Consider the following 21,715-nt stretch of genomic DNA (forward strand, 5'->3'; position numbering starts at 1 on the left):
GTTGCTTTTGAATTCTGCGAGCGTTTGATCTGTAAATTGCAGGTATGAACGTCCGCAATCTTAAGTTGCTGTCATGCTCGTGTTCATTATTGACTCTGTAGTAACATGTTACTGCCTAACCCCTTGAAGTAGTCATAAAAACATTAAAATTTTCATGAGAGAGCAACTCTGCTTTGTGTTTGTGGGGCTGTAACTTGTTTGAATATTTCCCTGGTTGGAATAGGTTATTATTATTATTATTATTATTTTGGCGCATGATGTTTCAAAATAATATAAACTGGTTTCTAAAGTTTAGATTGTTGCAATCTGATCTGAGAAGATGTCAATGCCAATTTTATTTGTCTCTTAAGTATTTAATCACCCAATTTTGACTTGGAAATCACCAAATTTGTATTGATTTGGTCCATGTTCTCCAACTTTTTTCTCCACAAAGAGAAATGACTTTGTTAAACTCCTCATCACACGAAAAGGCCAAGTCACTAGACAGTAATCGAGTTATTTACGTAAACTTAAAATTAGAATATCAATTATGATTCAAAAAAACAAAAAATTATCTAAAAACTATAACAAACAACAGAACCTGAATTGCAAAGATAAAGTTGAGAACACACAAATAGCATTATCGTGAGATTGTGAAAAGCAGTCAAAGGGATAATGAATTAGAAAAGATGTTAAACAAAAGTTTATTGTTAATGTATAGAAGGATAATGGTCAATAGACGAACCTAAATAGCAAAGATAAAGATGGACGTTGGAGGCAAATTAAGAGGGTGCGTGGTTAAACTTATTAAAAATAACTTATAAGATCGTACAATTTATAAGTTGTTTTAGAAATTTATAAGTTGTTAGGTCTTATTTTAAAAATAAGTTGTTAAAGTGTTTGGGTGAACTTATTACAATCAACTTAAAGATATTGATGTGTTTGGTATTATAAGATCTTTTTATTAATAAAATTGTCAAAAAGGGTATAATACTATTAATAGAGGGTTTTGAGATTTTTATTAATAGAGGGTTTTGGGCGAATTTCTGCACTGGGGGAGAGAAAATTAGAAAGAGGCGTTGGCGGAGAAGATGACACAACGTTGGAAGAAAAGTCGACCGAGATAAAAAGATATTAAACTTATAAAAATTTATGGAGGATAAGATGGGGATTTATGAAATTATATAAGGATATTTTAGAGAAATAAATTATTAAAATAAGATCTTTTTTTAAAAAGTAGGGTCTTCTATACTTTTTTAAAAACAGCTTATAAGCTCCAAAACAACTTATAAGCTGTTTGAAAATAAAATTATCAAACAAATTTAAAGAGTTTATAAGCTCCAAAACAGCTTATAGACTGTTTTCGAGAGCTTATAAAAGCTCAGCCAAACACCCTCTAAATTGGTTTATCGTCTAATGTCCTGAAAGAAAAAACTCAATATAAATCATAGAAGTACCTTTAACTTCATTAATTATTAATTAATAATATATATTACAGTAGTATTTGATAGGGGTGTAATTGAGCCGAGCCGAGCCGAGATCTTGGATGTTTGAGTTTGGCTCGTCTATAATCAAGCCGAGCTCGAGCTTTATTTAACGAATATATTCATGGCTCACGAGCTTATTCGAGCTTTTATCGAGCGTAAACGAGCTTAATAAATATAAATTATAAATTTAAATATTCATTAAAAACTAAATTATATATTTTTAAAAAATTATAATATTCTTGTTAAAATTTATAATTTTATTCTAATAAATAAATTTAATATATTTGTCTATGTTTTTCATAGGTAGAGCGTAAAATCTATAAATTCAATATTAAAACTATTATTTTTTTATTTAAAAATTGATTTATGAGCTTAACGAATATGTTCACGAGCTAACGAGCCGAATATTGTGAAGCTTGAGCTTGATTTGTTTATCTTAACGAGTCTCATTAAATGAGCTCAAATGAGGTTTTATCGAATCGAACTTCGAATAGCTCACGAGCGACTTGATTCATTTACACCCTTAGTATTTGATAACATATGCATATAAAATATATAACTATTAATTAAATAAAAAACTAAAATCTGCACTCAAATGACAGCAATATGCCATCTTTTTTTTTTTCTTGTTTTTTATATATTGATATATGTTCCAGGTTATGGTATTATAATAAAATATTCGGATTATCAAATCATTCATGGTTTCATTTATAACTATAACATATTTATAAAATATTCGTAGGGTGTGCTTTTCAATTTACGTGGTGATTTATCATTATATATATATGTTCGAATCCTTCATATTAATGTTTCACTTCAAAACTGACAGAATTGTCAGCATAATCCGAACAAGATTTTGTCCCCGCCTGAGGAGAGAGACAGTAGACATAGTGAAGTTGAAAAATCTGCTATCATAATTTTAATTTTACATATAATAATTTTCATTCAAAATAAATTTGATTTTTAAAATTTTATTTGCTTTAATTTCTTCATATAAATATTATTATCTAATTACTCCTTAACTTTTTTTGTATCTAGTTTTATTTACTTCAATTCCCTCATATAAATATTATTACCTAATTGCTCCTCAGATTTTTTTTTAGATACAAAATGTCAAAAAATGAGTATAATTCCTCTTGAAATCAACACTTTACACTAGAATCGAGTATATTTTCTATTAAATTGAGCATGATTTTTTTTTCCTGTTTTAATATAATTCCTCTTAAATTCAATACTATTTTAAAAAAAATAGTATATTTTCTATCAAATTGAGTATCATTTAAAAAAAACTAGTATATTTTTCATCCAATTGAGATGAAAAAAGAATCGTGCTCAATTTGATAGAAAATATACTAAAATGAGTAAAATACCTCTTAAAGTCGGCACTTTATAATAGAATCGAGTATATTTTTTATTAAAATTGGCCTTCATATTTTTTAGGTATAAATAGTCTAAAATGAGTATAATTCCTATTAAATTCAGCACTTTAAGCTAGAATTGAGTATATTTATTATTAAAATTACCCTTCATATTTTTTAGGTATAAATAGTCTAAAAATGAGTATAATTCCTATTAAATTCAGCACTTTAAACTAGAATTGAGTATATTTTTTATTAAAATTGCCCTTCATATTTTTTTAGGTATAAATAGTCTAAAAATGAATATAATTCCTATTAAATTCAGCACTTTAAACTAGAATTGAGTATATTTTTTATTAAATTGAGTACGACTTTTTTCCTACTTAATATAATTCCTCCTAAATTCAGCACCATTTAAAGAAAATTTAATATATTTTCCATCCAATTGAGTACCATTTAAAGAAAATCTAATATATTTTCCATCCAATTGAGGTGGAAAAAGAATCGCGCTCAATTTGATAGAAAATATACTAGATTCTAGTTTAATGTACTGAATTTAAGAGGAATTATACTCATTTTTAGACATTTTATACTAAAATATCAGGGGCAATTAGATAAGTATATTTAACTAGAGAGTGGAAACAAAGATTTGTTCTAATGGGGGCTGCATGCAAAATTGTGTTTGCCAATGGAGACTGCATGTAAATTTTTCCGACAAATAATCTACCAGAGATTTTATGAAATTAGTCCAATTTATATATATATAATTAAATTTAACTTATATTTTAAAATGACCTGAGTTGATAATCTCAGACGGTTAACAGAGATTGGTTTCTATCAAGTACTAAATGTAGACTGATCGAGCAAGTAGAGAAGCCGAGTGGACAGATCGATCGAGTGGACAGTATAGCTGACCTGATTCTATAGCAGATCAAGCAGAGCCGATCGAGTGGTAGATCAACCAAGCGAGCAGAGTGGCTGATAGGGTAAAGTAGAGCAATCGACCGGGTGGTGCAGCCTAGCGGGCTGAGAAGTTGGGAAGTCCAAGAGGCCAAGCGAATGTGAGACCGAGTTGTCGAGAAAGTGAAGGACCGAGCAAGTGAGCGATCGAGCGAGTATTCGACCGACCGGGTAGAAAATCGAGCGGCCGGGCGACTGAGCGGCCGAGCTAGTATTCGGCCGGTAGGGCAGAAAATCGAGCAGCCAGGCAAGTGAGCGGTCGGACTGAGTGAAGTAGGCAAGTGGCCAGTCGGGTAGAGCAATAGAGCAACCAAACGAGCGAACTGCCGGACTAGTGTGCAGCTGGGCGGATGAAGAGGCCGAGCGAATGTGCAGGCTAGTTACCGAGCGACCGAATGACCGAGCAAGTGAGCGGCCGAGTGAGCGGGCGACCGAGCGAGTATTTGGCTGGTAGGGCAAAAATTTGAGCAGCCGGGCGAGCATGTGGTCGGACGAGTGAAGCATGCAAGTGACCAGTCGGGCAGAGCAGTAGAGCCACCGAACGAGCAAACAGTTGGACGGGCGTGCAGCCTAGCGGACGAAGAGGCCGAGCGAGTGAAGAGATTGAGCGAATGAGCGAATGGGTGACCGAGCGAGTGACCGAGTGAGCAAGCGGCCAGCCGGGTAGAGATGGCAAGCGGGCGATTGGATCGAGGCCTACAATGGTCGTAGTTAATTTCCTTGAAACAGATTCGCCCCACCTCCGGCTGTGCTTCGAGGTTTACTTGGGTTGTCTATTTCCCAAGATATAACGGTTAGCCTTGATTACCACCCAGCACTGGTTGTCACGACAAACTAAGTGATACTCGACTGCTATCACGGGCACTCCGCTGTGCAAGAGTTGCACGGCAGAGGATGAGGGGAAATGGAGGTGAAGAGCTATTGCTTCTTTTCTATGTATCTTGCTCAAAATCATGATCTCCTTTTATATAAGGGCATCATTCTAAGATTCTTAGAATTGAATAGCAAGTTATGATCATTCAATATTCAAGGATTAATTATAGTTGGCTATCCAAGAGGTTACGAAAATAATTGTTAACGCTTCTGTTATCTTCTTGAACAGCAAAATGAATTTAAATGGTAAAATGTTGATTGTTCCACTTGAACAAATTTTATTCTCTCCGGTCTAACATTCGGCGCATGCAAGTCATGCTCACACACCAGTCAACATAATTCAGTGCAATCTGAATCTCGAATTTGCACCCCTGTGCATCCGTGCATGAGAAAAAATCTTTTCTCATATATTTATTTACACAATCAATATATGTAAATCAATATAATCAACTAATATGACTTCAAACTTTCAATCTGAAATTAAAATCTCATTAAGAATAGAGAGCTACTTTCCTCTTTTACCTCTTCATCATTCACATGTATCAAACAAGAGAGGCCAAAAGCACATCTAAAACAAAGAATATTGATCAAATCCGAACAAATTAACGAACCTAATAACATTTATTGTTGGCGTGATTTTCTACTGCGCCAAGGAGCACTGGAACTCGAAAAACGGCAGCAGAGACGCCGGCTCCACCACCGGCACAGGGAGAGCCAGGTGACGCCATCCCTTCGGCGGCGACGTCGTCTCCATATTCACTTCACTCTCTTTTGCTTCGTCCTGCACAGTGTCGTCGTCGTCCCACATCAGCGTCAATGGGAAAGAACAAGCGGCGACAGAAATGGAATTGGAACGTAACTGCGTCCTCCTCCCACGCGACGTTCGCCTTCATCTCGTCGGTATTGATTTGCAGCAACGCCGGCGCTAGCCTCTGGAGCCGGCTTTGGCCGTCCGCCTTCTTGTCGTCCGCTTCGACGCCGCTCTGCATATTGATATCGATTACGTCCGGCTATGGCAGAGGCCCAATCAAGACGACATGGAAAAAGACGACAACACGTGTGGCAACGGTGCATGGGATGGCTCCGTGCCGTGTGAACGCGAGTAATTGAAACGCGGCAAATTAACCGAATTACTGCTATTTGAATTGATACTTTGATATTTTGTTTGAAACTAATCCTAAAGTAATTATCTCGTAAATAGGAATCGATTGTTTGTAAGTTTACATTTCTAATTTTGTTTTGATGAACCAAGAAATTATCAGACCCTTAAGGTTTAAACCTCTAAATGAGATTTTTTTTAACCCCTAATGTGTCATACAATACCGCCTAAAAATAAAAATAAAATTATTATTCTTTTTATAATAAAACTCTCTTTACAACTTTTTATGAGCCTACATTACAAATCATATATTTCTTATATTATAAATCATAAATCACAATATAATAATACTTTATCATTAATTATAAGTTCATTCTTCAAAAGAGAAAAAAAAGATTTAAGCTATTCTTGAATTACAAACTCTAAATCTCACCTCCATAATGATTCGAAGTTTTTTAATTTTATAGACTTCTACCCTTCGTTACCGGCACTGACGTTCAGTGCTGGATTTTTTATCAACCACTCGAGGAGAGGGAAATTTATGGCCGTGCAGAAACTGAATTGCACGTTTGGGGGTAACATAATCTGCTGACATTAGACTTTTAAATAAATATAAAATTAAGAATTGTGTGATGAAAAAAAAATTGCTAACAATTTTGAATTAATCCGGATGATTTTACAATTAGATCATATATATGGCATCATTAACAAATATAAATACTTAATTTCAGTTGGCTAAGGACAACTGACTTACTATAAAAAGATAAGGGATATTTACCTTTTTTTTACATAACTTTGAGACGGGCTGTGATGAGTAGATCTGACCCTAGTTTAAAATCGACGATTCGACGTTCAAAATCGTTGATTTGACAGTTCTTGAAGATCGACCTTTAACCTCAACATTTAAGAGAGTTACGGTTCACAATTCGGAATTATGAATTCATAGTTCATGCATTATTCATCATGATTCAAGAATATTATATTAAAAATTTTAAAATTATAAAGTTACTTATGTCTAGAGTAAGATGATTTGGAAATGATAAAATAAATTCCTCTTTATAGAGTTTGGAGAATAATTTATACTAAATTGTAGTTATTAATAAAAAATATCAAATAATTTTAACGGCAAAAAAAAATCACCTTTCCCCAACAACCAAAATTACTTTTAATTATTATCTTTATTTTTTAAATAGCACTAATATAGATAAATTGTTACAAAGTAAATTATTTACTCACTCAATTCTTCCCTTTATTAAGAATAACAATATAGTAAAAAAAACTATTAATTAGCTAAATTAGTCTAGTTGGTTGGGATATGTGATTTTCATATGAAAACATGAGTTTGAAGAATTTTTAATAAATTATCATATATATAAAGGACTCCGATAGAAGGTTAATCTTGGCAAGTTACTTCGGCCCTCAAATTAGGGTTCATTCTTCTTTATTATCCTCATATAAGCTTGTGAGCCATGGGAGGATGTCACGATCTGAGGTCGAGACAGGGAGGATGCCTTGATCTATAGGAAGAATCCATTCCTTGGGATGCATGCACTAAGTTGGTTCGATCATACTCGAGTTTCATCTGGGTTGAGTCCAATTTCTTTTGGGTCATGTGTGATCCACCTTGATTTTAACCGACAGCTCAACATAATGTTGATATCCTGCACACCCTTATATGGGCGATCGTGGACGACAACTTGCATGGGCACCTAACACAGCTTTGATTCAAATTTTTTAATCTCTCTCTCATCTGCATGTAATAATTCTCCTCTCTCTCCTATATATAAAGTGATATTTGTTTCTAATTCCCTTCTCTCTCTTGCATGCAAAGTGAACATTGGAGCTGATCTTTAAAATCAGCTGCAATGCGTTGGTCTTTAAAGACTAGCACCAACGTGATAGTGACAGTCTGTTCAAATCAGTACCATATTGGTACTGGTTTGTGCAAATCAACACTAACATATGTAAATCAGCATCATGTTTACATATGTCGTTTGTGCAAATCAACACCACGTTGGTGCTTCTTTTTGCAAACCAGTACCACATTGGTGTTTCTCTACGCAAACCAGCACCACATTGGTGTTTCTCTGCACAAACCATCACCAAGTTGGTGATGCTTTGCACAAACAACACCACGTTGGTGCTGCTTTGCGCAAACTAGCATCATATTGGTGTTGCTTTGTGCAAACTAGCACCACGTTGGTGTTGCTTTGTGCAAACTAGCACCACGTTGGTGCTGCTTTACGCAAACTAGCACCACGTTGGTACTGCTTTGTGCAAACTAGCACTACGTTGGTACTGCTTTGCGCAAACTAGCACCAACAGTTGGTGCTGATTTACTCATGTTGGTGTTGATTTGCGTAAATCAACATTGGCCTTTAAAGACCAACACATTGCAGCTAATCTTAATATCAACTCCAACGTTGGTGCTGGTTTCTACAAACCAACACTACTTTGCATGTAGGAGAGAAAAGAAAATTAGAAACTAGCACCATTTAGCATGCTGGAGGGAGAAGAAAATTATTACATGTAGTTGAGAGAGATTAAAAAATTTAGATAAAAATTGCGTCAGATGGTCACATAGGCTGTCACTCACAGTCATCTATATAAGAGTGCAAGATATCAAAATTCTATATATATATATATATATATATATTGTGCTACCCGGGCCCAAAAAATATCAAGGGCCTAATATTTTTAATATATATATGTATATCCAAAAATAACTAAGTCTAGTATTTTGTTTGGTGAAGACTCAAGAGAAACCCTTTAGCTTCTCATTCTCATCAGGCTTCAACAAATCGGCAGTGTCCACACGGTGCTTTTGTTGCCCTCACTTAGAGTCGTCAATTTGGGTTGGACCTGTCGGATTGGCCCGCCCCGCCAAACAATTTAAGCGAGTTGGGTTGGAATTTTATCAACCCAAGCCTGCCACGGGGCCGACCCGCCTAGGCCCGCGACTCGCGCGGGTCGGCCCGCGACCCGCGCGGGTCGGCCCGCGATGGGCTTGGGTTGGCCGCGGGTTGAGAAACACATGTAAGCTAAGTTTTTATGCCAATTTATTAGCTTTCTTTTTATAATTTTGAAATAAAATAATACTTTTTATCCCACATAACTACTCGTTTGTGTTCATTTATATGTAAAATATATGTGATCTCGTCCGGAAGATGAGTCAGATGGAAGCGGCCCTTGTTGTACTGGAAGTTGACGGAGAGTCGCTGAAGAGTTGAATCTACCGGGTACCCCCTTGGAAAGGTTCACAGGGGCGACCGACGGCGAGAGATGACCAGGACGATGACGTTGTTGTTCTGCACACACTCAGACGAGTCCACCAGTCGTTAGAGACCAGAAACCAGGGAAAAAGTCCCCGGGTCAAGCACTCCGACGCTCAAGTCAGGTACTTTTTCCCCAGAAATCACATAGAAAGGACGAAAAGTAAAGACTAGTGAGAAATGACGAGTGAGCGTACCTACGCAAGGGACAAAGCCTCCCTTTTTATACTGCAACGGAAGTTTCTGGGTCTGACGGGTGTCAGGGAATGTCGGCTCTCAGGCTTTGTCTGGCGGTGGATGACAGGTGTCACCTTTTCATAGGCTGGCGATGGAATCAAAAGGGGTAATGAGCCCTGACTGTGAGAATATTCCCTGACATGTTGATTATTCTCTGACAAGCGGTTACGATTCCTTGGCTTCTTCGTCTTGTAAGATCTGGACGACAAGTCTGTAGCTCGAGATTTGCACCCCGACCTGCTTCTATCTGTTGTTATCCCTGGCTAGCACTTCCTGACATGCACGCTAGGTCTGTATCCAGACCTGCCTGTATACCTGTTATCCTTGGCTTGTACGTTCTGACTTGTTCGCCAGGTCTGTATCCTGACCTGCTTCTATCTGTTATTCTCCATGGCTTGTGCGTCCTGACCTACAAGCTAGGTCTATGTCCAGACCTGCTTGTATACCCGTAATCCTCGGCTTGTACGTTCCGACCTGCTCACCAGGTCTGTGTCCAGACTTGCTTCTATTTGTTATTCTCCATGGCTTGTGCGTCCCGACCTGCACGCTAGGTCTACGTCCAGACCTGCTTGTATACCTATTATCCTTGGTTGGGATATTCCGACCTGCACGCTAGGTCTGTGTCCAGGCCTGTGTGTACACCTGTTATCCTTGACTTGGATGTCCCGACTTGCATGCAAGGTTCGTGTTCAGACCTGCCTATATGCCTATTATCCTTGGCTGGGATGTCCCGACCTGCACGCTAGGTCTGTGTCCAGGCCTGCGTGTACACCTATTATCCTTGGCTTGGATGTCCTGACCCGCACACAAGGTTCGTGTTCAGACATGCTTATATGCCTATTATCCTTGGCTGGGATGTCCCCACCTGCACGCCAGGTCTGTGTCTAGACCTGCTGATATTTGCTGTTATCCATTACTAATACTTCCCGACCTGGCCCGTGGGTCGGATCCTTGACCGCTATCAAGGCTAGTCCTTGTTCGGCATATAATTCCATCTTTTGATCGCCCCCTCTGCTGAGACTTCGACCTTGTCCATGCAAGCTCGACTTTTGACCTCATTGACCTCCACGTCATCTTGATTTCTGACAGGCCACGGAGGCTTGACTTCTGACCTTCTTGACCTCCACGTCATCTGGATTTCTGACCGACCACGGAGGCTTGGCTTCTGACCTTCTTGACCTCCATGTCATCTGGATTTCTGACCGGCCACGGAGGCTTGACTTCTGACCTTCTTGACCTCCAGGTCAACTTGACTTCTGACCCTCTTGTGGCCTTGACTCATAACCACCTCATCTTATCAACCCCACAAACATGCACCGTATCACAAGCATCCCCATCAAGTCTAGTCGAAGGAGGCTCTAGTCCGACTGACTAGACCCTACTCCTTGTGTTAACTGACCTGGTTCCCTCTTCCTTTGCTGACCTGTCTTTCATCCGTATTCTGCAAAATATCTCTCTATCTTGGGAGATGAACAATCTCCTTCTAAACTTATGAGGACTCCTCAACTTCTGGGCGCACTTCCTTTCTATAAATGTTATGCTGTTTTCCGAGTACCGCCTCAAGTTCCGAGGAAATCCCTTCACCTTCTCCTTCCTTATAAAAGATCCGAACGTCCAATGCTTCCAGCTATCTTCTTGTTAATACAGTACCTTGTTTCCATGGAACCTACCACAGAACCTAGCGAACTTGCTTCCTTGCTTCGATAGACTTCCCATCTGTTGGAGTTATCAGCTCAAAAAGAAGAAGCCTCGCTCCAGCAAATTGCCACTCTGACAGAGTTGTTGGCTCAAAAGGAAGGCATCCTATAGGAAATGACCGCGAGCAGAGATCTTCAAGCTTCCCTTACTCATGAGATGGAGAGCCTCTGGCTGGCCACCAAATCCAGAACCCGAGCCGAAATCGCTCTTAAACATAAAGCTCAATCAGACTTTCAGAGTCAGGGGCAGTATATTGTTTATTTGAAGAGGAAGCATGAAGATGAAGTGACTCTTTTGAAAGAAGAAAGACGGATCAAAGATGAAACCATTAGGCAACTGAAGCGCACCATCGACCTTATTACAGAAGATCTAATTAAGGTCCGAGCTCATCTGACTAAGCAAGATCAAGCGTCTGGCTCTGGTAGCCATGTAAATCCTTAAAGAATGTACCTTTGATTTTAACGGAATAAAAGTTGTTTTTTGCATTCCCCTCTTATTGTAGCTTCACACTTTGTTTCGGGTATCATCATGTTTTTATAGAACACCTGTGTCTGTCTAATATTTCTAACAAAAATAACAGTAATAAAAGTAGCTTGCTTACCCAATGTTACCTCATACCCTATGAACTTTTGACCAAAGTCAATGAGCCGTTTGAGATATGCCTGCGAGATTCCCTATTTAACCAGAACCTTTGAATACTGCTTATTGACCAGCCGGACGTGATAACTTATCTTGCGGCATGGTGTGTCAGCGAAGATAAGACCTATTGACAAAGAAAATCATTGTCCGACCGAGAAGGCCGTTGGTCGTGAGAGCCCTGCTCACTTATAACTCGCACTGGGGCGAGAGTCTGGGACACCGACTGGGAAGGTTGTTGGGCATGAGAGCCTTGCTCACTTATAACTCGCGCTGGGGCGAGAGTCTGGGACAGCCGACCGGGAAGGTCGTTGGGCGTGAGAGTCTTGCTCACTTATAACTCGCGTTGGGCGTGAGAGTCTTGCTCACTTATAACTCACACTGGGGCGAGAGTCTGGGGCAGCCGACCGGGAAGGTCGTTGGGCGTGAGAGCCTTGCTCACTTATAACTCACACTGGGGCGAAAGTCTGGGACAGCCGACCTGGAAGGTCGTTGGACGTGAGAGCCTTGCTCACTTATAACTCGCACTGGGGCGAGAGTCTGGGACAGCCGACCTGGAAGGTCGTTGGGCGTGAGAGTCTTGCTCACTTATAACTCGCCCTGGGGCGAGAGTCTGGGACAGCTGATCTAGAAGGTCGTTGGGCGTGAGAGCCTTGCTCACTTATAACTTGCACTGGGGCGAGAGTCTGGGACAGCCGACCTGGAAGGTTGTCGGGCGTGAGAGCCTTGCTCACTTATAACTCGCACTGGGGCGAGAGTCTGGGACATCCGACTTGGAAGGTCGTTAGGCGTGAGAGCCTTGCTCACTTATAACTCGCACTGGGGCAAGAGTCTGGGACAGCCGACCGGGAAGGTCGTTGGGCGTGAAAGACTTGCTCATTTATAACTCACACTGGGGCGAGAGTCTGGGACAGCCGACCTGGAAGGTCGTTGGACGTGAGAGACCCGCCTTAGATTGGGTTGGGTTGGAAATTTCCCAACCCGCCAAGTTGACGGGTCGGCCCGCCCCGCCCCGCCAAATGGTCGGCCCGCCACGCCATGGGTTGGCCCGTTTGACCGCTCTACCCTCACTACTCATCTCTGCTTCTCCGGCAGTGTCCCGACGGTGCTTTTGTTGCCCTCACTACTCATCTATGCTTCTCCACTGCTTTCTTGTCGATTCTCTTCTTTCCTAACCCCATCTACAACCCAATCAGGTCAAAGCTCTCGGATTTCCTTGCTGCCTTGCCGGTTCTCTGCTTCCGCTGCTGATTCTTTCTTATCAGTGCAAGCAAGGGTGAGCTTTTCGCCTTTTCCTATTGTTGATATATTTGATTGAGATCAATGGTTCTTTAAATAGTTGTAGATAATTGTTGCAAATAAAAAAGAAACTAAATGGTTAAGTGAATAAAAGACAAAATTAACCAAATCCGGGATCATTCCTCTTATTCATGGATGACAGGTTGTCCTTGATGTTCAGATTTGTCAATACTTGTAAAGATGATCAGTGGTTGATTTTTTTACTGATTAAATTGAATAAGAAATTGGTAGTCTTAGTCCTCAACTTGTGTTATCACTTATCAGTCTGTAATGTGATATACTATTAGAAAGATTATCATTTGTCATAGTTCACTAATGTATGTCAATGTAATTATTATTATTTTTACCTTGAACATATTGTATTTCTTTTCACAAGACATTGTGCATAAACTGTTTGCTGATTCATATATTTGAGGCTTTCCACCTCTTTTAATTCTACTTTGAGTATTGTGTCAAGTTTTTACAGCAATTTATCTTCATCATTAATTTGTACCTAGGAAGTTTGGAGGTTCCACTAAGCCTATTGTCATAGATGACTTTAAATATTTATTTACCTTAATATTCTTCTATGTAAACAATTGAATTGTTGTATTTTTTTATAAACTTGCAGGATACCTTATATAAGTGGATTTTGAATCGAAGAAAAATTCTTCATATAAGGTTTTAATGTTCTTTGCTTTATTGCTTATTATTTATAATATCTATCATCATGAAACAACTTTCTGAATACCAAAAAAGGTTAAAAAAAAAAAAAAAAAAGATAGCCCGAAGCTTAGGAGGTTCATTAAATAAATATTTTAGTAAAAAATCACATAACATAATAGAAAGATTAATTAATATTTAAACTAATGAATCAAATGCAAATGAAGATTTTGTTGAAAACAAGAATGATGAAAATGAAGAATTGGTGAGAAACGAAAGTGATGAGAATGAGAATGAAAAGAATACATATTTTAATGATTTGGATGAAACTGTAATTGATAAAACTAAAGATATTAATAATTGTTGTGATGATAAACATACAAACGAATATCAATGTTCGACAGCTCGATATGATTTGAACATATTTGATCCAAGAGTTTGGGATAACTTGATACAAAAATGAGAGATTTACTTGTGGAAAGAGGTCCTAAAAGATAAGACATTCTTAAGTTTTCTTTAGATAAAGAATCTAGACACTTTTCTCATACTATGTCAAATGTTACCAAATAGTGAGACTCGTGATCGAAAATGGTTGTATGCTTGAAAGAGTTAGATAAAGTATTTTGTATTTGTTGCAAGTTGTTTAAAGTAGTACACACCAAAAGTAATTTAGCAAGTGGAGTTAATGTCTAGAAACATTTATGTGACAAACTTAAACAACATGAAAATAGTGTTGAACACTTCACTAATTTGAGAACTTTTGTTGAACTACAAATGAAATTAAGGAAAACAATGACAATTGATAAGGAAATGTAAGAACAAATTAAAAATGACATAAAACACTGAAAACACATTATGTTAAGAATAGTTGTTGTTGCCAAATGTCTTGCTATACATAATTTAGCATTTCGTGGTATGTACATGACAAAATTTATGAAGATGATAATGATAATTTTGGGGTCTACTTGAAATGATTGCAAATTTTGATCCAATAATGCAAGAGCATTTTAGACTCATTCAAGATAAAAAGATTCATTATCATTATCTTAGTCATAAAATTAAAAACGAATTAATATCTATTCTAGTCTCCAAATTCAAAAATGCAATAATTAAAAAAGTAAAAGAGGCAAAATATTTTTTTAGTAATTATTGATTATACACCAGATGCAAGTCACAAAGAATAAATGACTCTTATATTAAAATGTGTAGATGTTTTAGACATTCTAATTAAAATAAAAGAGTACTTCTTAGAATTTATAAATATAGAAGATATTTAGGTATTTTCAATGAATTTCAAGTTGTTTTGCAATTTTTAGAACTTGATATTGATAATGTAGGAGGACAAGGTTATGATAATGGATCAATATGAAAGGCAAAAATCAAGGTGTGCAAAGGAGATTGCTTGACATTAATCATATAGCATTTTACATGTCATATGATTCACATTCTCTTTACTTAGTTGTTTGTGATATGACAAATTCTTCTGCTAAAGAAAAATTATTTTTTTAGAGCATATCAATGTATGTACACCGTGTTCTCTAATTCAACAAAAAGATGAAATATTTTACTTCAATATATTGATGGATTAACTTTAAAATCATTGCAACTACAAGATGAGAAAATTATATTGAAATAGTCAAAGCAATACTATCTCAAACTTTCTAAATCAGAAAATCTTTGTTCAAATTAACAGAAATAAGTGAAGGTAGCAAATTAAGTAGAGATGCTGAAACTTTAGCATCGGGTGAACTTTAAAGTTTTGAATTTATATTAAGCTTTGTTATTTTGCATGATATTTTGTATAAGATTAACTTAGTTAGCAAAAAATTATCGTCAAAGGATATGCGTCTTGATGTTGCTATAAAAAAAATGTTTGGTCTAGTTTCCTTTTTTGAAAAATATAGAGAAAATGGTTTTGCTCCTGCTATGGTTGATGCAAAAAAAAAAAAATAGCATATGATATGAAAATTGAGACTATATTTCCTACCAAACATAAAATTTGTAGAAAGAGATATTTTGATGAGATTGCAAACATTGAAAGGGAAAATCAATCGTCGGAAGAATCTTTTCGAATAGATTATCTTATCTTAGTGGTCGATATTGTTCTTAGGCAATTGAAGAGTAGGTTTGAACAGTTACAATATTTTGAATCTATCTTATATGATGTTACAAAATTAGTTTCATTCGATGATGATGAATTGATGAGTTCTCGTATGAATCTTGAAAATAGTTTAAGAAACGGTGACACTTATATTTATGAAAAATATATATTTTTAGAACTACACATTTTACAAGTAATTGTTGGGACCTTGACGTTCGCTAGAGGGGGTGAATAGCGTTTCACCCAAATCGATTGCTTCCTATAATGTTAGTTCACAGTGGAAATACAAAAACAAATACTAACAAGAGAAAGCAAACCTAACACGTTGATTTAACGTGATTCGAAGATAAAGCTCCTACTCCACGACTGTCCGTAAGGTGGACGATCTCGATCCGTCGGTGGATGACTCCCCGGAAAACCTCCCGCTATCTCAAGTTCATTGTCGGTGGAGAAACCTCGCCACAAACACTTGAATACAAGCACACCGATCACACGAAGGCTTGGGAGACTCTAATAGGCTTTAACCAAGTCTATTTCGTCAACTATGCCCAAGCACCCCGAGCTCTATTAAATAGAGCTCGAGAGGAAAACACTAAGCTGTTTTTCCGCTACCAGTCGATTGGTGTATGCACCAGTCGACTGGTCCCTTAAGTGAAGCTGACCGTTACAATGTACCAGTCGACTGCTACAATATACCAGTCGACTGCTACAGTACTGCTACAGTGTCACAACAGTACTGCTACAGTAAATCCTAAAACACAGAATTTTGCCCTGAGTACAATCACTTAGCACTCGTCCTCGCTCGACCAACCTAGACCTGGCCTTCTAGCCTCTTCCATCAGCCTCGTGTCCCTCGGATGTCTCCCCATCCTTCACGTCTTGCCTTCTAGAGCTTCCTTCGGCCTTGTCCATATTATCGGATTTTCCTTTGCCAAGAGGCTCCTCACCTCCGGGACTTCATCCATTGCCAAGTCACACTTGGACTTACGTTGCCAAGACTACATGCTTGGACTTACACCTCCAAGACTCATCCTTGGACTTTCTCCTTTACCAAGATCACACTTGAACTTTCCTTGTTGTACCTGTATCCTTCATACTCACAATGCATATCAAATACAACAATAAACTTAACTTAAACCTTTGCCCAAACATCAAAACCTAGGACACCTAGATTGCTCCAACAGTAATGTTACCAAGGGAAGCTTATGAAACAAATAAAAAATAGTCTTCTATTCAAATATTAGAGTTTTTAAAAATAATGGATATGCTTTCAAATATGATGATTACTTATAGGATATTATTGACAATACCCGTGACAACATATGCCGAAAGAAGTTTTTCAAAATTAAATTAATAAAATCTTACTTATGGACCACAATGACTCAAAATAAGTTAAATGGATTAGCAATTTTACGTATTGAAAAGAATATTTTGGAAAATATTGAATATGAAATTATTATTGATGATTTTATCTTTAAAAGTATATCAACGAAGACATTTTAATTGAGTTGACTTTGTATTTTTTTTATAGGTGTATATATTCTATGATGGATGATGTAAAAATTTCTTTTTGAAAGAAGTAGTGTTCGGAAGATAAAATTAGAACATCATGTATAATTTTACCACGGGCCTTTAAACAACCAGGACTGACTCTAGGGATGTAAATGAATCGAGCCGCTCATGAGCTATTCGAAGCTCGATTCGATAAAAGCTCATTTGAGTTCGTTTAATAATGCTCGTTAAGATAAACAAATCAAATTCAAATTTCACAATACTCGGCTCGTTAGTTCGTAAATATGTTCGTTAAACTTATGAATCAACTTTTAAAGGAAAAAAATAATAGTTTTGATATTAAATTTTTAGATTTTGCACTCTACTTATGAAAAATATAGATAAACATATTAAATTTATTTATTAGAATAAAATTATAAATTTTAATAAGAATATTATAATTTTTTCAAAAATATATAATTTAATTTTTAATAAATATTTAAATTTATAATTTATATTTATTAATCTTATTTAGGTTCGATAAAAGTTCGAATAAATTTATGAGTTATGAATGTATTCGTTAAATAAATCTTAAACTCGGCTCGATTATAAACAAGTTAAATTTAAATATTCAAGAATCTTGACTCCATTACACGTTAATTGGCTTTGCCTGAAAGGATCGTCCAAGTGACGATTTCATCATTTTTGCGGTCAATAATTGATATAGAACTGAAGGAAAACTTTAAATGGTACAAAGTTATTCGGGCTGCATGCTTAAATTGAAATTGGGTGTCGACCTACCATTCCAAACTGAATTTTAGTCGACTGCATTCCAGACCATCTATTGCGCTTTTGAGTAAGATTAACAATCTAAATTGCACTTTTTTTATTTGACTGCTTTCTAGACCATATATTGAGTTTTGATTGGCTGCTTAGAAAGATTTGTCGACCATCTAACGAGCTTTATTTAGTTTGGTTTTCTAAAGTCCAAATATTGGATTTTTTTTTGTATATAGCCTTTTCATCTATATTTAATTTGCCGTTTTTTATTGTTAAATTCTGAATTTAACAAATCTGGATTTTAGGATCGCTTGTTTAATCATTGGTTTCCCTGGTTATATTTAATAATATTATATTGAAGTGTTGTTTAAAAAAGTTGAAAAAGGAAAGCGTCAAGGATAAACGAAGAATATATGAATACTTCAACCATGAGACGGCAGCTGATACACGAAGAAAATTTATTGATACTAGAGGTTGTCCCTGTTCCAAGAAATGGTGGAAAAATCAATGAATCCAAATATCCATTTTATAGGCTTAATAAAAAATATTTTTTAAAAAAACAATCAAGAGTCTAACTTCATTTTATAGATGCCACTGAGCTAAGTCATATATGCAGTATGCTTAACAACGGGTGCCAACTAGTTATCAAGAGTTTGTCCTGTCAACAGACAGCCTGGATCGTTATGGATCCAATTATGCCGATAGATATCTGTTTTGCTGTTTTGTTAAGGGTTACTAGAGGTGTAAATGAATCAAGTCATTCGGGAGTTATTCGAAGTTCGATTCGATAAAAGGTCGTTTGAGCTTGTTTAATGAGACTCGTTAAGATAAACAAACCAAACTCAAGCTTCACAATACTTGGTTCGTTAGCTCGTAAATATGTTCGTCAGTAAGTTCATAAATCAATTTTTAAATAAAAAACTAATAATTTTGTTATTGAATTTATAGATTTTATATTCTACTTATGAAAATTATAGACAAATATATTAAATTTTTTTATTAAAATAAAATTATAAATTTTAATAAAAATATTATAATTTTCTCTAAATATATAATTTAATTTTGAATGAATATTTAAATTTATAATTTATATTTATTAAGTTTGTTTATACTCGATAAAAATTTAAATAAGTTCATGAGTCATGAATATATTCGTTAAATAAAATTCGAGTCTGATTCGATTATAAATAAGTCAAACTCAAATATTCAAGAGTTCGATTTAATTCGATTCGATTACACCCATAAGGATGCCATCCTCATTTCAACAAACTTAAAACATTTGAGTAGCATCCAGACTTATTATACAGCGTTCTCATCTCTGTGAGATCAGTCAAACTACATGAGTCTAGCTTGATGTGGTGAGTCTCCTCCAGAGACAAGATTGAGAGGACATATAGAGACTTCTCCACGACACCACTCATTATAAGAAATACAATGATTAACGATCAAAATTTTCATCGCTAATCAATCTCTAAATACATTTAGTGATTGATTAGTGATAGAAATACTCGGTCGCCAATTGTTTTTTCATTGCTAATTTTAGTAAAAAATTTAGCATAAACCCCTTTAAAATTGATTCAAATCCTATAATGCATTATAAATCCAACAATATTTAACATTCATCACAAAACAAAGTTCATTTAACATTCAACAAAACAACATTTAACTTACATTCAATAAAAAACCAACATTCAAATAGAGTCATCCATCACAAAAATAATAAAATGATTCTTTCATGATATCCATCTTGTTAAAAAATAAATACACTCATCACTTTTTTACTTCTTCCTTCTCACTATCTCATCTTGCAGCAAGTACAATACAATAAGTTTAAAAAAAAAATAAGCACATGATAATTATATTTTTTATTTCCAAACAATCCCATATATAAATCTAAAATTAAGCTATATATTAATTAGATAACATGGATATACACCCTTTACTTATTAGAAAAATATACAAACTAATAAATACAAGTTTAATATGTTTTTAAAAAAAATACCATAATAAGAATTTGAATATTTGTTTATGGTTGAAGAATACAGTCTCAAATTCAAGTTTTCAACTGTTGACTTGTATCTACATTATTTCTGAAAAAAATGTAATACAATTAAAATTACATATAATATCAAAATTAACAACATTATTTTACATGGTATTTTGAGTGATAAATAAAAAAAATTAAGTTTAAAGTTGACGTACCTCATGAGAACTTGTTATTATTATGAGTTACTTATTAGTAGCCTTTAAGTCTTGAGTCTCTTGTTAATTCAAATCATTATTAGGAACTAAGGCCATAGAGATAGATCTAACTATGATTCAAAATCGATGGTTCGACGGTATAAAATCACTAGTTCGATGATTCCTTGGGGGTCGACCTTTAACTATCTAAGATGGTCACGATTCATGATTTGAAACTGTCGATTAAAAGTTGTGCTTAGTTTGTCACAATTCGTTATATATATATATATATATATATATAAAAGCTTGTACTTATTTAAGTTATTTGCATATCCTCTTTAACGTATAAGTGAATCAAAGCTTATGTAATTCTATTACATTTTTACCATTTTACCTTACGAAGTTATCTTATGAAATAACATTGTTAATGAGTCATTAGCTAGATTTCTTTTGATTGTTGATAAAGATGATGTGGAAATAATAAAATTAACCCCTTATTTATAGAATTTCAAGAATAATAGATACTAAATTGTAGTCATAACAAAAATATTAACTAATCTCAACCGTTAAAAAAAATTATTTACTCTCTTACTCTTCTCTTTATATTTTAAAAGAAAAGTATAGTTAGTTATTAAATAATTATCTAATATATAAGAATATTAATTTGTTGTAATCAAGTTGGCTAGGATACTTCACTTTTACATAGAAGATAGGCTTCAATGCCCCTAGCAACATAATTCTTTTTAATTTATTAAAAAAAGGCATTTATAAATAAATTTAAAAAAATAGTTGAACTACTAGTTAACCGACGGTTCATGGTTAATTGGGTCATTGAACCGTAACCAGCCCAACAACGGCAAGATAGAAATTTTGTATCAAAATATTTTCATACATGGGAGTCAGAAGGATGATACAATATATCTACTTCGTGTACATGCTCATTGTCAAAATGATGACACATTATATCTATTTTAAGGACATGCTCATTGGCAGCAAAAAAGTGAAACTGTTACCTCAGTCGCTCCGCCATAGTGAACCCTCATTGTCTGGAAGGGAGGTAAATCACGAGGGCTTCATCCAACAACAATAACCCATGAAAGGAGGGTTGAGGCAACTAGCAGGGCATTCACATATGCTGGAAATTGACCCTAGACCTACCTATTGACAATAATACCCTTGCATAAACCGACTGCGTGGGGCTTCATGTATATGCTCATGATGTCACCTCATGTTACTTGTTGTTGCGGCATATATATACAAGCTTTAAAGTCTAATAGTTAATAGGAAGTAATACATAACTTTTCATGCTAAATTTTTCTTCTTCTTTTCTAATATGCGACTACGCTGCATATAACAAGAATGATTACACATTCTATACCTAATAAGTTCACTATCTTCATTTCAAAAGATGATGCAGTTATTTATATAACAATCAATTCTTTCTACAGGCAAACCTAAACCCTTAGCCAATTTCTTTGTACTATATAAGTTAACTGTAACTATGATATCAGTAAGGAGTAATTTTGACATTAATTGACATATGTTATCATAACATCGTTCTAAAAAATATTATACATTGATGTTCAATAGCTTTGTAATAGATGATAATAGGGAATAACCAA

Source organism: Zingiber officinale, chromosome 7B (genome assembly GCF_018446385.1).
Source record: "Zingiber officinale cultivar Zhangliang chromosome 7B, Zo_v1.1, whole genome shotgun sequence".
Lineage (NCBI taxonomy): Eukaryota > Viridiplantae > Streptophyta > Magnoliopsida > Zingiberales > Zingiberaceae > Zingiber > Zingiber officinale.